The 11,674-nt window shown below is 36.2% G+C and overlaps 1 non-coding gene across 1 annotated transcript; it reads left to right on the forward strand.

Moving 5' to 3' along the window:
* Nucleotides 1-11,076: 11,076 nt before the first annotated feature.
* On the forward strand, nt 11,077-11,183 carry LOC121215692 (small nucleolar RNA R71). The gene has a single exon (XR_005911668.1). It is a non-coding gene; the product is annotated as a small nucleolar RNA R71 (small nucleolar RNA).
* The last annotated feature ends 491 nt before the right edge of the window (nt 11,184-11,674 follow it).

The raw sequence follows: 11,674 nt of genomic DNA on the forward strand, positions 1-11,674 counted from the left end.
CTTCATATGTTGAACATATCAATTTCTCTCCACTAATGTAGGTAGCATATAAACTTGAGTTAATAGGTCTTTAAAATGGTTGTAACGTGGCTAGGCTAGGGGTCTGTAAAGGATAGATAAATTTAGGCTAAAAACCCTAGACTCAGCTTCAATCGGACCTTTAGAATAATTACCTTCAATACACCAACTTACTTTTCTTTCACATGCTCTTTTGTACATCTATTTTCTTTCAACTACATATGCTTATTTTTTCACTAGCATTTTATTGTATGTACTACAATTTTTTGAGAATTTGATACTTCTTTTCAACTCCCCCAAACTTATTTGGGACAATTTAAAGATAATTAAGAGAAAAGTGATGGCTAAATATTGCAAGGGTTGAAATAAAATTAGGCCATATAGTCTTAAAGTTGGGTTTCAAAGGATAAAAATTCATCATGGTTGGCTTGAAAAGCTCAAACGGTCCAAACAAAAGTTGCCTAAATCATTTCAACATACCTTGCTTCCTTGGATTTTGCCTCAAGAAACTACTAAGTCAACTCCAGGGACTTAAACTTTCATGCATGCCTAACTTTCCTAAAGAACTAAAAATTTTATGGTATTATTTGCATGCTTTATTAAAAATACATTCATATCATATTTAAGTTAACATAACAATTATTGAAATAATCAAACTTTATTCATATTGAAGTTTAGCATACTTAACAAAATTTCAAAATTTTGAACAAAATAAAACCTAATCATAACTAAAAGAAAAATTTATTCTGAGAGGAAAAAATTTAAATTTTTTGGTCCCCCTACTTAAAATGAATAATTTCCTCATTGTTAAAAGTGAATAGATACTATACACCAAGTAGGATTCTAGAAAAGAGAAGGTGAGTCAATTTGACTGCTTAAGTACCAAGCTCTCTCTAGATCCAATCCTAGACATGTATATACATCTATTGCCACACTTTGTACTTTGCAACTTGTTCATTTTTATTTATGATTTCCACCTTTTGTTTTATTATGCGAAAATAAAAATTCATCTTTTGCTCATTCATCTTTGTTTTTTCATGAATCGCTTCACTACCTTTTCGATAGTGGACTCCAAGGTTCAAATATAAAATCTGGAAACTCAAGCACAAAAATAAATGGGTCATTGAATATTTTCGTAAGAGTGCTTCTCATTGAGTCACCCTGTATTTTTGAATATCTCTAGTAAGCTTGTTGCTGCCACTGCATATGTTGCATTATGTCCATCAACTTTGACAGCTCATTCCGAAGATCTGGGTGAGGCCATTGAGTCCTGAACATTGAAGTTGCGACGTCAGGTTCGGTTATTGGTCCTATTGGTTTTGCCTTATCAAGGATTTCAGCTGACTGCATTGGTTCAATCTTTGTGGGATCTTCTTCTTCTTCTTTAGGATTCTCACTCTCTTCAACTTGTTGCTGTAGAACAGAGTCTCCAACTATTCGGTAGAGGTCCCAATCTATGATTGTGCCCTGGCTATAACCTGTCTTCTTTATGTTTGCAAGAATTTTAGCTTTCAAGCATAAAATTGTTATCGTAAAGGGAAAGTAAGTTGGGCTAGAACATCTAGTGGCACAATTCTACATTTCTCTCAAGATGATTTTTCCCACATCAATGGTCTTTCTAGTTAAAATCGAGTATAGTAAGATCATTCGTTCTAATGAAATTGTAGTCCCATGTGAAATAGGCATAAGGCTAAATTGAATGAAATAGAACCATACCTTCGCTAGTGGTGTCAAATATTCCCTGCGACAAGTGTGAATTCCTTTCTTTGACACAGTCCATTTAGAACCTAGAACTGTAAGTTCCTCGAGAATTTCTTACAGATTTTTAGACTCAATATTGCTCATCAAGGAAGAATATTTGTTGTCTTCGAAATAGGGTAATTCAAAGAATTCATTAATAGCATTTGAGGTTATTGGTACCTTGATTCCTCGGACAGAAACTTCTGTCAATTTGCTTAAGGTCAAATACGTGTAAAATTTATGAACTAACTCATCATCTGCACTAGGTCTTTTTTCACAAAATAACTCCCAATTGAGAGCTTCAGCAATTTGTTGAATGCACGCCAAGAAATCAATATAGTTGCTTTCTTTCAGTGTAAAGCCATTTTCTAGGTGCATCTGTTGATTATTGAAAACGCTTTCGTATCTCGCTTTGGCTTCTTCATAGTAGAATTTGTTTTGTGATTTGTCAATTTGGACAAAGGCATGAGTTCTCTTGCGAGGCATGATTAACCTGAACATAAGATGAAAATAAATATTTTCTCAAAAAATTAATTAGTATAAAATATTAATAATTCAATAAATTGAAAAATTAAATAAAATTGAAATTTAGGAGAAAAAATTGTCTTACCGCCTTTTTATAGAAGTTAAGAACTCAAAGAAAATAAATATAAAAAAATAAGGTTGGTTTAGGGATGATTGTAGGGTGTCTTGATGGTGTGGTGCGATAAGCAAGGGTGTTGGTGCGAGTAGCAAGGCGCGGTGTGAGTAGACTGTTGGATGCAAGCGACACTATCAGAGGAACAACAGGGATAGTGTGTCGTCGCGCGCGAGCGGGTGCGTGAGAGTAGGTCTGGTGTAAGCGTTAGTAGCGGCGTGAGCTGCTGATGCGTGCATGGCTGCTGACCGAATGGGGCTGCTGCTAGGCGTGAGGGTGCCGTGTGGAGCTGGGCGGTGTTGCGACTAGAGATTTCGACACCAGGTGATTTGGTAGTTGGTGGGTTTTGGATGCTAGGATTGATGGAGGAATGAGTGAAAAAATGAAAAAGGTGGGTGAAATTTATAGTGAAGGGAGTAGGAGTTTAATTAGAATTCTTAGAACAAATTAATAATTAAGATATTCCAAGTTCTAATTCTACACAGAGTTAACAACAATTAATAATTAATATAATGCATATTAAATTATTATTTGCTATTAATTTATTAAAAACAAATACTTATTAAATAAAATATGATCAAATTTAAACTAATCTTAATTCTATGAAAAGTTGATAATAATTAATATATATTATAATCGATATAATTATATATTAATGATTATCATCTTATTTATTAAATTAAATTAAAAAAATTATTCTAGATGCCTTTTGAAAATATTTACAAAAAGAGACATCTAATTTCTAATATTTACAAAAAGAGCAACCAAATTTTGAAAATAATTCAATTAAGTACCTAGACTTAAGGAAAATTTGAAATTGAGTTGCAATTAAGACTTGGATCAAAATTAACCCTTTTATTTGAAAAACTTAAAATTGATTTTGCCATGTAGGGAATAATTTCTTGGAAGATTATGTTTAAACCAATTCACAAGAAAGATTAGAGGGGTCACAAGCAGCCTCGCTTAAGTTCCAATCTCCTAGACAGAATTTATTTAAACATACTAATCCCAAAAATATACCCTAAATCATTTATTTAAAAATAAAAAAAGAAAGAAAATTAAATATCTAATAAAATAAACGAGATTTGATATTGCTCAATTTTATCTCTCTAGTAATGTTTTAAGCGCTGAGCATTAACTCGAAAATTACCTCCCTTACTTTGAAGTTCGACAACGCCATATGGATAAACTTGGTGAATTGTAAATGGACCGGAGCAACGTGATTTTAACTTACCTGGAAAGAACCTTAATTTGGAATTGAATAACAAGACTTGCTGACCTACTTCAAATTCTCAAACCCGAATGTGCTTGTCATGCCATCTCTTAAGTCTTTCTTTGAGTAATTTGGCATTCTCGTATGAGAACATTCAGAATTCTTCTAACTGGTTGAGTTGGAGCATTCGTTTCTCTTTAGCGAGCTTAAGATCCAAATTGAGTTGCTGGAGAGCCCAGTAAGCTTTTGTTCTAACTCCAAGGGCAGATGACAGGCTTTCCAAACGACCAACCTATAGGGTGACATCCCTAAAGGTGTCTTATATGCTGTCCTGTAGGCCCATAAAGCATCGTCTAATATTTTGGACCAATCTCGTTGGTTCAGGCAAACTACCTTTTCGAGAATGCCTTTGATCTCTTTGTTTGCCTGTTCAGGTTGCCCATTCGTTTGTGGATGGTAAGCTGTGGTAACCTTGTGCTTCACTCCATGTTTGTCGAGTAACCATTTCAACAATCTGTTCACAAAATGGGACCCTTCATCATTGATGATAGCTCTCAGGGTTCCAAACCTTGTGAACACATGCTTCTGCAAAAACTTCAACACAACCTTAGCATCATTCGTCAGATATGCCTCGACCTCAACCCACTTAGACACGTAGTCTACTACTACCAATATGTACTTATGACTAAAAGATGGAGGGAAAGGACCGAGAAATTCAATACCCCAAACATCGAATAATTCTACTTCAATGATGTTTGGTCGAGGCATCTCATTTCCATTGGTGACATTTCCAACCCTTTGACATCAATCACAACTCTTTACATAAGCATATGCATCTTTGAGTAGTGTTGGCCAAAAAATTCACTTGCAATACTTTGGCCACAGTACGTGTACCTCCCAAACGTCCCCTATTCGGAGCTGAGTGGCAATGATATAGAATCTTATGTACTTCATCTTTTGCCATGCATCTCCTGATCATTTGATCTACACACTTTTTAAGCAAGTATAACTCTTCCCAGAAATAGTACTTCACATCGTGAGGAAACTTTTTCTTTTGATGATACGCCTTATCAATCGGCATCAAACCACAAGCTAAATAGTTAGCAATATCAGCAAACCAATGGGTATTATGGACATGATTTACCTTCAGTATGTGTTCATCTAGAAATATCTCCTGAATTGGTATAAGTGGAGAATTCCCTTCTTGCAGCCCCAATCTGGACAAGTGGCTTGCTACTTGATTTTCTACTCCCTTTCGATCTTGAATTTCTAGATCAAACTCTTAAAGTAGAAGTACCCATCGGATCAGTCTCGGCTTAGCATCTTTCTTGGCAAGTAAATGCTTAATTATCGAATGGTCCGTATAGATAGTCACTTTGGTACCTATAAGATAAGATCAAAACTTGTCAAAAGCAAGCACAATAGCAAGTAACTCTTTCTTTGTTACCGTATAATTCAGTTGGGCTCCTATCAAAGTCTGACTTGTGTAGTAGATGGGATGAAAAACTTTGTTCCTTTGCTGGCCCATGATAGCTCCTATCGCGAATTCACGTGTGTCACACATCAATTCAAATAGAAAATCCCAGTCTGGTGTGACGATTATGGGTGCCAAAACTAACCGACTCTTCAAATCTTTGAAAGCTCTTGAGAAATCCTCATCAAATATGAACGTCGTATCCTTTTCCCATAATTTCATAAGGGTTTAAAAATTTTGGAGAAGTCCTTGATAAATCTTCGATAGAAACCGATGTGGCCCAAAAAGATCCTAACACTCTTTATAGATGTTGGAGGTGAGAGTTTCTCAATAACGTCTACCTTTGCTTTATCTACCTCGATTCCATGTCTCGTTATTCGAGGCCCTAGAACAATACCTTCTCATACCATGAAATGACACTTTTCCCAGTTGAGTACGAGGTTTGTTTCTTCGTATCGCCTTAGTACCTTGGCTAGATATGCTAGCCAATCATCATATGTATCTCTAAATACTGAAAAATCATCCATAAAGACTTCCAAGTATTTCTCAACCATGTCAGTAAAAATAGACATCATACATCTTTAGAATGTAGGAGGTGCATTACATAAACCAAATGGCATGAGTCTAAATGCAAATGTATCGTACGAGTAGGTGAATGTTGTCTTGTATTGATATCCTGGTGCTACTGTAATCTGACTATACCCTGAGTATCCATCAAGAAAACAGTAATAATCTCGCCCTGCAAGTCTATCCAACATTTGGTCCAAAAATAGAAAAGGAAAGTGGTCTTTCTTAGTTGCCTTATTCAGATTCAAGTAATCGATGCAAATTCTCCATCCCATAATCATTCTAGTCGGTATCAACTTGTTATTCTCATTTTCAATGACCGTAATACCTCTTTTGTTTGGCATGCACTAGACCGGACTTACCCATGAACTATCTGAGATGGGGTAAACTATACCCATATCTAACCACTTGATGATTTCTTTCTTTACCACTTCCTTCATGATGGGGTTCAATCTTCTTTGTCCATCAATCGTCTCTTTTTTGCCATCTTCTAAGATGATCTTGTGCATGCATACAGATGGACTAATGCCGCGAATATCGACTATTGTCCATCCGATAGCCTTCTTAAATTGTTTCACTACTAGGATGAGTTTCTTTTCTTGCTCAACGATTAGTTTCGCTAAAACAATCACAAGCAAAGTAGAAGTGTTACCTAAATAAACATATTTTAAATGTGAGGGAAGTACCTTCAGTTCTAATTTAGGTGGCTCTTCGATTGACGCTTTTGGTTAGGCATAATCTCTATTCTCTCAATCCAAATATTCAATGTAACATACCGAATTTTGGGCCTAGAAGAAATAGGTTTTGAATAAGGGAATAGTTAGGAGACTACACGTAAATATTTAGTTATGCAAGGAAGTGACGCAAATTGCTTATTTGCTTCAATGGTTAAGTGATTTGGGTGTGTATGTGAGTGTTTGAGAAGCCTAGGTTCAAGTTTTGACTTTTACAAAATTTTTAGTTTTGGTCTTCAATGAATCTGGGCACTGGCATATAGGCCTTATAAGTAATAGTGTTTGCTTTATGACACAAAGAGAGCCTGTGGTCTGGTGGCAAGGTGGCGTGTTGTGTAACTATGAGGTTTGAGGTTCAAGTCTTGGGTTGTGCAATGGAGTATTTATTTTGCTGCAGTTCATATTTGCTTTTATTTTAAATTAAATCATAAGTTGGGGTTTTGTTTATGTAATAAGGCCATTTATGTTTGTTTAAATTTTTAATTGGGCTTTTGCTTACTTATTTTAAAATGCTAGTTTAGCAGAAGACGAATTTTCAAAATAATTACTATTTTCAAAGACACGAAATTTAAACATTAGAGTTTTCAAAAGCTTCCGTGATTTTAGATCAACCTTTTATAACAATAGCAGATAAGAAGGTAAACATTTTTAACTAGATGATTTGTTAAATAATAAAGTGGTTTTTTAAAACCTAGAAACGAATTTTTACCAACGAGTTAGAGTAGGACTGTACTGAAACTCATTAGTTAGAGTAAGCTGAGACTGTAGGAAACTAGAAACTGAAGGGAGACCTTGATTTGTGAAAACAAAACTCTGATTACTACTTTTCATAAGACATCTATTAATAATTACTGGAATTACAAACTGATTCATAAAACTTCTTAAACTGATAATATGTTATTTGATATGAGCACAAGAGGTACACACGGACGAAGTACAAGAGGCCATGGTAGAGGCCGTAGAGGTGTTTGAGTTGGGTCCCCGTCGTTTGGCCATATACCTAATTTGGAACTAGAGTGCGCAATGGAAGCATAGTGGTGGAGTCTGTGTTTGTGACTGATCTAACAATTGGAAATTTCGAGGATGAAATTTCTGTAAGGAGGGGTGAATTGTAACATCCCGAATTTTGGGCCTAGAAGAAATAGGTTTTGAACAAGGGAACATTTAGGAGACTGCACATAAGTATTTAGTTGTGCAAGGAAGTGACGCAAATTGCTTATTTGCTTCAATGGTTAAGTGATTTGGGTGTGTATGAGAGTGTTTGAGAAGCCTGGGTTCAAGTCTTGGCTTTTGTAGAATTTTTAGTTTTGCTCTTAAATGAATCTGGACACTGGCATATAGGCCTTATAAGTAATAATGTTTGTTTTATGACACAAAGAGAGCCTGTGGTTTGGTGGCAATGTGGCGTTTTGTGTAATTGTGAGGTATGAGGTTCAAGTCCTGGGTTGTGCAATGGAGTGTTTATTTTGCTGCTGTTCATATTTGCTTTTATTTTAAATTAAATCATAAGTTGGGTTTTGTTTATGTAATAAGGCTATTTATGTTTGTTTAAATTTTTAATTGGGCTTTTGCTTTCTTATTTTAAACTGCTAGTTTAGCAGAACACAAATTTTCAAAATAATTATTGTTTTCAAAGACAGAAAATTTAAACATTAGAGTTTTTAAAAGCTTTCACGATTTTAGATCAACCTTTTATAACAATAGCAGATAACAAGGTAAACATTTTTGACTAGATGGTTTGTTAAATAATAATAAAGGGGTTTTTTTAAACCTAGAAACGAATTTTTACCAACGAGTTCAATTTTTGCTAAACACGTCAATGTGACACCGCCAAATTTGGCCATAACTCCTAGGCCGGGTTTGGGGTGTTACATTTAGTGGTATCAGAGCCAGGTTACAAACTAATAATATATTATTTGATATGATCACAAGAGGTACACACGGGCGAGGTACAATAGGCCATGGTAGAGGCCGTAGAGGTGTTCGAGTTGGGTCCCCGTCATTTGGCCATATACCTAATTTGGAACTAGAGTGCGCAGTAGAAGTGTAGTAGTGGAGTCTGTGTTATGCGACAGATCTGACAATTGGAAATTTCGAGGACAAAATTTCTTTAAGGAGGGGTTAATTGTCATATCCCGAATTTTGGGCCTAGAAGAAATAGGCTTGGAACTAGGGAATAGTTAGGAGACTGCACATAAGTATTTAGTTGTGCAAGGAAGTGATGCAAATTGCTTATTTGCTTCAATGATTAAGTGATTTGGGTGTGTATGAGAGTGTTTGAGAAGCCTGTGATCAAGTCTTGGCTTTTACAGAATTTTTAGTTTTGGTCTTAAATGAATCTGGACACTGGCATATATCCCTTATAAGTAATAGTGTTTGTTTTATGACACAAAGAGAGCCTGTGGTCCGGTGGCAAGGTAGCGTGTTGTGTAACTGTGAGGTCTGAGGTTCAAGTCCTGGGTTGTGCAATGGAGTATTTATTTTGCTGCTGTTCATATTTGCTTTTATTTTAAATTAAATCATAAGTTGGGTTTTTTTTATGTAATAAGGCCATTTATGTTTATTTAAATTTTTAATTGGGCTTTTGCTTTCTTATTTTAAACTGCTAGTTTAACAGAAGACGAATTTTCAAAATAATTATTGTTTTCAAAGACACAAAATTTAAACATTAGAGTTTTCAAAAGCTTTCACGATTTTAAATCAACCTTTTATAACAATAGCAGATAACAAGGTAAATGTTTTTGATTAGATGATTTGTTAAATAATAATAAAAGGGTTTTTTTAAACCTAGAAACAAATTTTTACCAACGAGTTCAATTTTCGCTAAACACCTCAATGTGACACCGCCAAATTTGGCCATAACTCTTAGGCCGGGATTGGGGTGTTACATTCAAAGCGGGACTGCGGATTAAATCCCGTTTGATTAGCTTCTAGCACAGCTAAATATTCATCCTACTCATCATCACTTGGAGGGTCTGATGTCAAAATTTGTTCCAATGGGTCCTTAACATAGTTGAGTTCCTTTTCCGTGATTAATTCCTTTAAATCGAACACTTCAAAACAATCGTTAATTATGTGAGGAAATCGCATAGACTTAAAAATATTAAATGTTACCTGGTCGTCCTGAACACGCATAGTAAGCTCTCCCTTCTGCACATCAATAATTGTCCTTCCAGTTGCTAGAAACGGCCTTCCTAGGATGATTGACACTTCTTTGTCTGCTTCAAAGTCTAGAATAACAAAGTCAGTAGGAAAAATAAATTTGTCTATACGTACCAATACGTTCTCGATTTTTCCTTCTAGATGTGCTAATGATCGATCTGCTAATTGAAGTGTAACCGTAGTAGGTCTAACTTCACCTATCCCTAACTTCCTAAATATTGACATGGGCATCAAGTTGATACTCGCACCCAAATCACATAGTGCCTTACCACAATATGTTGCTCCAATGTTGCAAGGTATGGTAAAACATCCAGGATCCTTCAACTTCGGGGGCTGTTTGTCTTAAAGATATGCACTGCATTCTTTCGTTAGGGCTACTATATCAAATTCTCCTAGTCTTCAATTTTTCGACAGAATACCCTTCGTGAATTTGATGTAGTTCGGCATTTGTTCAAGTGCTTCAACCAACGGGATGTTGATATGAAGTTGCTAGAGTACGTCTAGGAACTTATTGAACTGGACTTCTTGCTTCTGCTTTTGAAGTCTTTGAGCGTAGGGTGGTGGAGGCTTCTTTATTGGAACTGGTTGATTCATCTTCTATGGCGATTCTGCATTTAACGAAGTTGTTAGTTTATCAGAATTAGCTTGTACATTATCAGATTTTTCAGATTCGGGTTCTGGTGAAACTTGATTTTTAGAACTCGATTGAACTTCCACGATGTTGGGCTCTAATGTCTTTCCGCTTCTCAATGTCAATGCTACAATGCTGCTTCCCTGGATTCCTCAAATTCACTGTACACTAGGTAAAGCACCTTGTGGTCGATTTCTGAGTTTGGTTGCAAGCTGACCCATTTGGTTTTCCAGGTTTTTCAATGTAGCTGCTTGGCTTTGGATTAAGACATCATTTTTGGCTATGTATGCCTTCAACAAGTTTTCTAAGCCATTTGATGGTTCAACTTGAGGTTGGTTTTGAACTTGTTGGGTAAAAATAGGTGGCTGGGTCGGTCTAGGTTAGCCGTATGTATTACTGGGTCCATCCCCTTGGTTACTCCAGGAGAAATTAGGGTGGTTTTGCCATGATGGGCTATAGGAATTGGATTGTAGTCCTTGCCTTCCTCGGTTTTGGTTCTGGTTACCCATGTAATACACGGATTCTGGGTTCGATGGACATTCTTCGAACAGATGTCCTTCCCCATAATAGACACATGCAACATTTTCATATTGATTCGGTGGCTGTGCTGCAAAACTATTAAACCCATTAGTGGTAAAATTTTTAAGCATTGTGAAAATCGAGGATACCTAATATGCTAGTGAAGTGAGAGCGTCTACTTCATGCATTCCAGCGACTCATCTTTCTGATGCTGCTTGATTGGTTAGCCATTGATAATTGTTGCTGGCGATCCTCTCAATAATTTCATAAGCCTCATGGTAAGACTTAGAAATGAGAGCACCATTAGCAAAAGCATCCATTACCATCCTCGTATGAGCATTGATACCATTATAAAATGTCTCAAGTTGGATGCAATGTGAGATTCCGTGATGAGGGCACTTTCGTAATAATTCTTTGTACCTTTCCCATGCCTCATACAAGGACTCATCATCCATTTTTTGGAAAGTAGTGATCTAGTTCCTCAACTTAGCATTCTTGCTAGGTAGAAAATACTTCATGAGGAATCTTTTTGCTAACTCTTGGCATGTGGAAACTGAATTTGGTGGCAATGAGTTCAACCAGGCATAAGCTCTATCCCTTAGCGAATATGGGACAGCTTCAATCGTAGTGCATCTTTGGCTACTCCGGCTAACTTGAAAGAATCGTTCACCTCCATAAACAGCCTTAAGTGCAGATGAGGATCTTCGGTAGGCATTCCACTAAATTGGCCCACTGTCTGAAGCATCTGGAACATAATTGGCTTCAGCTCGAACTGTTGTGCCTTGATTTTGGGTCTTCTAATACCAGGATTAAGATCATGAAACACTGGTACGACATACTGTCTTAGAGCTCTATTCCTATCATCAATGATAAGGATAGGATTTTGAGTGGGGTTTGCTCCGTTTCCTTGATTTGGATTTTTGAAATTCATCTCTTCGGTCCTTCTTTGACTTGCTTGTCTTCTCCGTTGTTGAAAAGT

Source organism: Gossypium hirsutum, chromosome D03 (assembly GCF_007990345.1).
Source record: "Gossypium hirsutum isolate 1008001.06 chromosome D03, Gossypium_hirsutum_v2.1, whole genome shotgun sequence".
Lineage (NCBI taxonomy): Eukaryota > Viridiplantae > Streptophyta > Magnoliopsida > Malvales > Malvaceae > Gossypium > Gossypium hirsutum.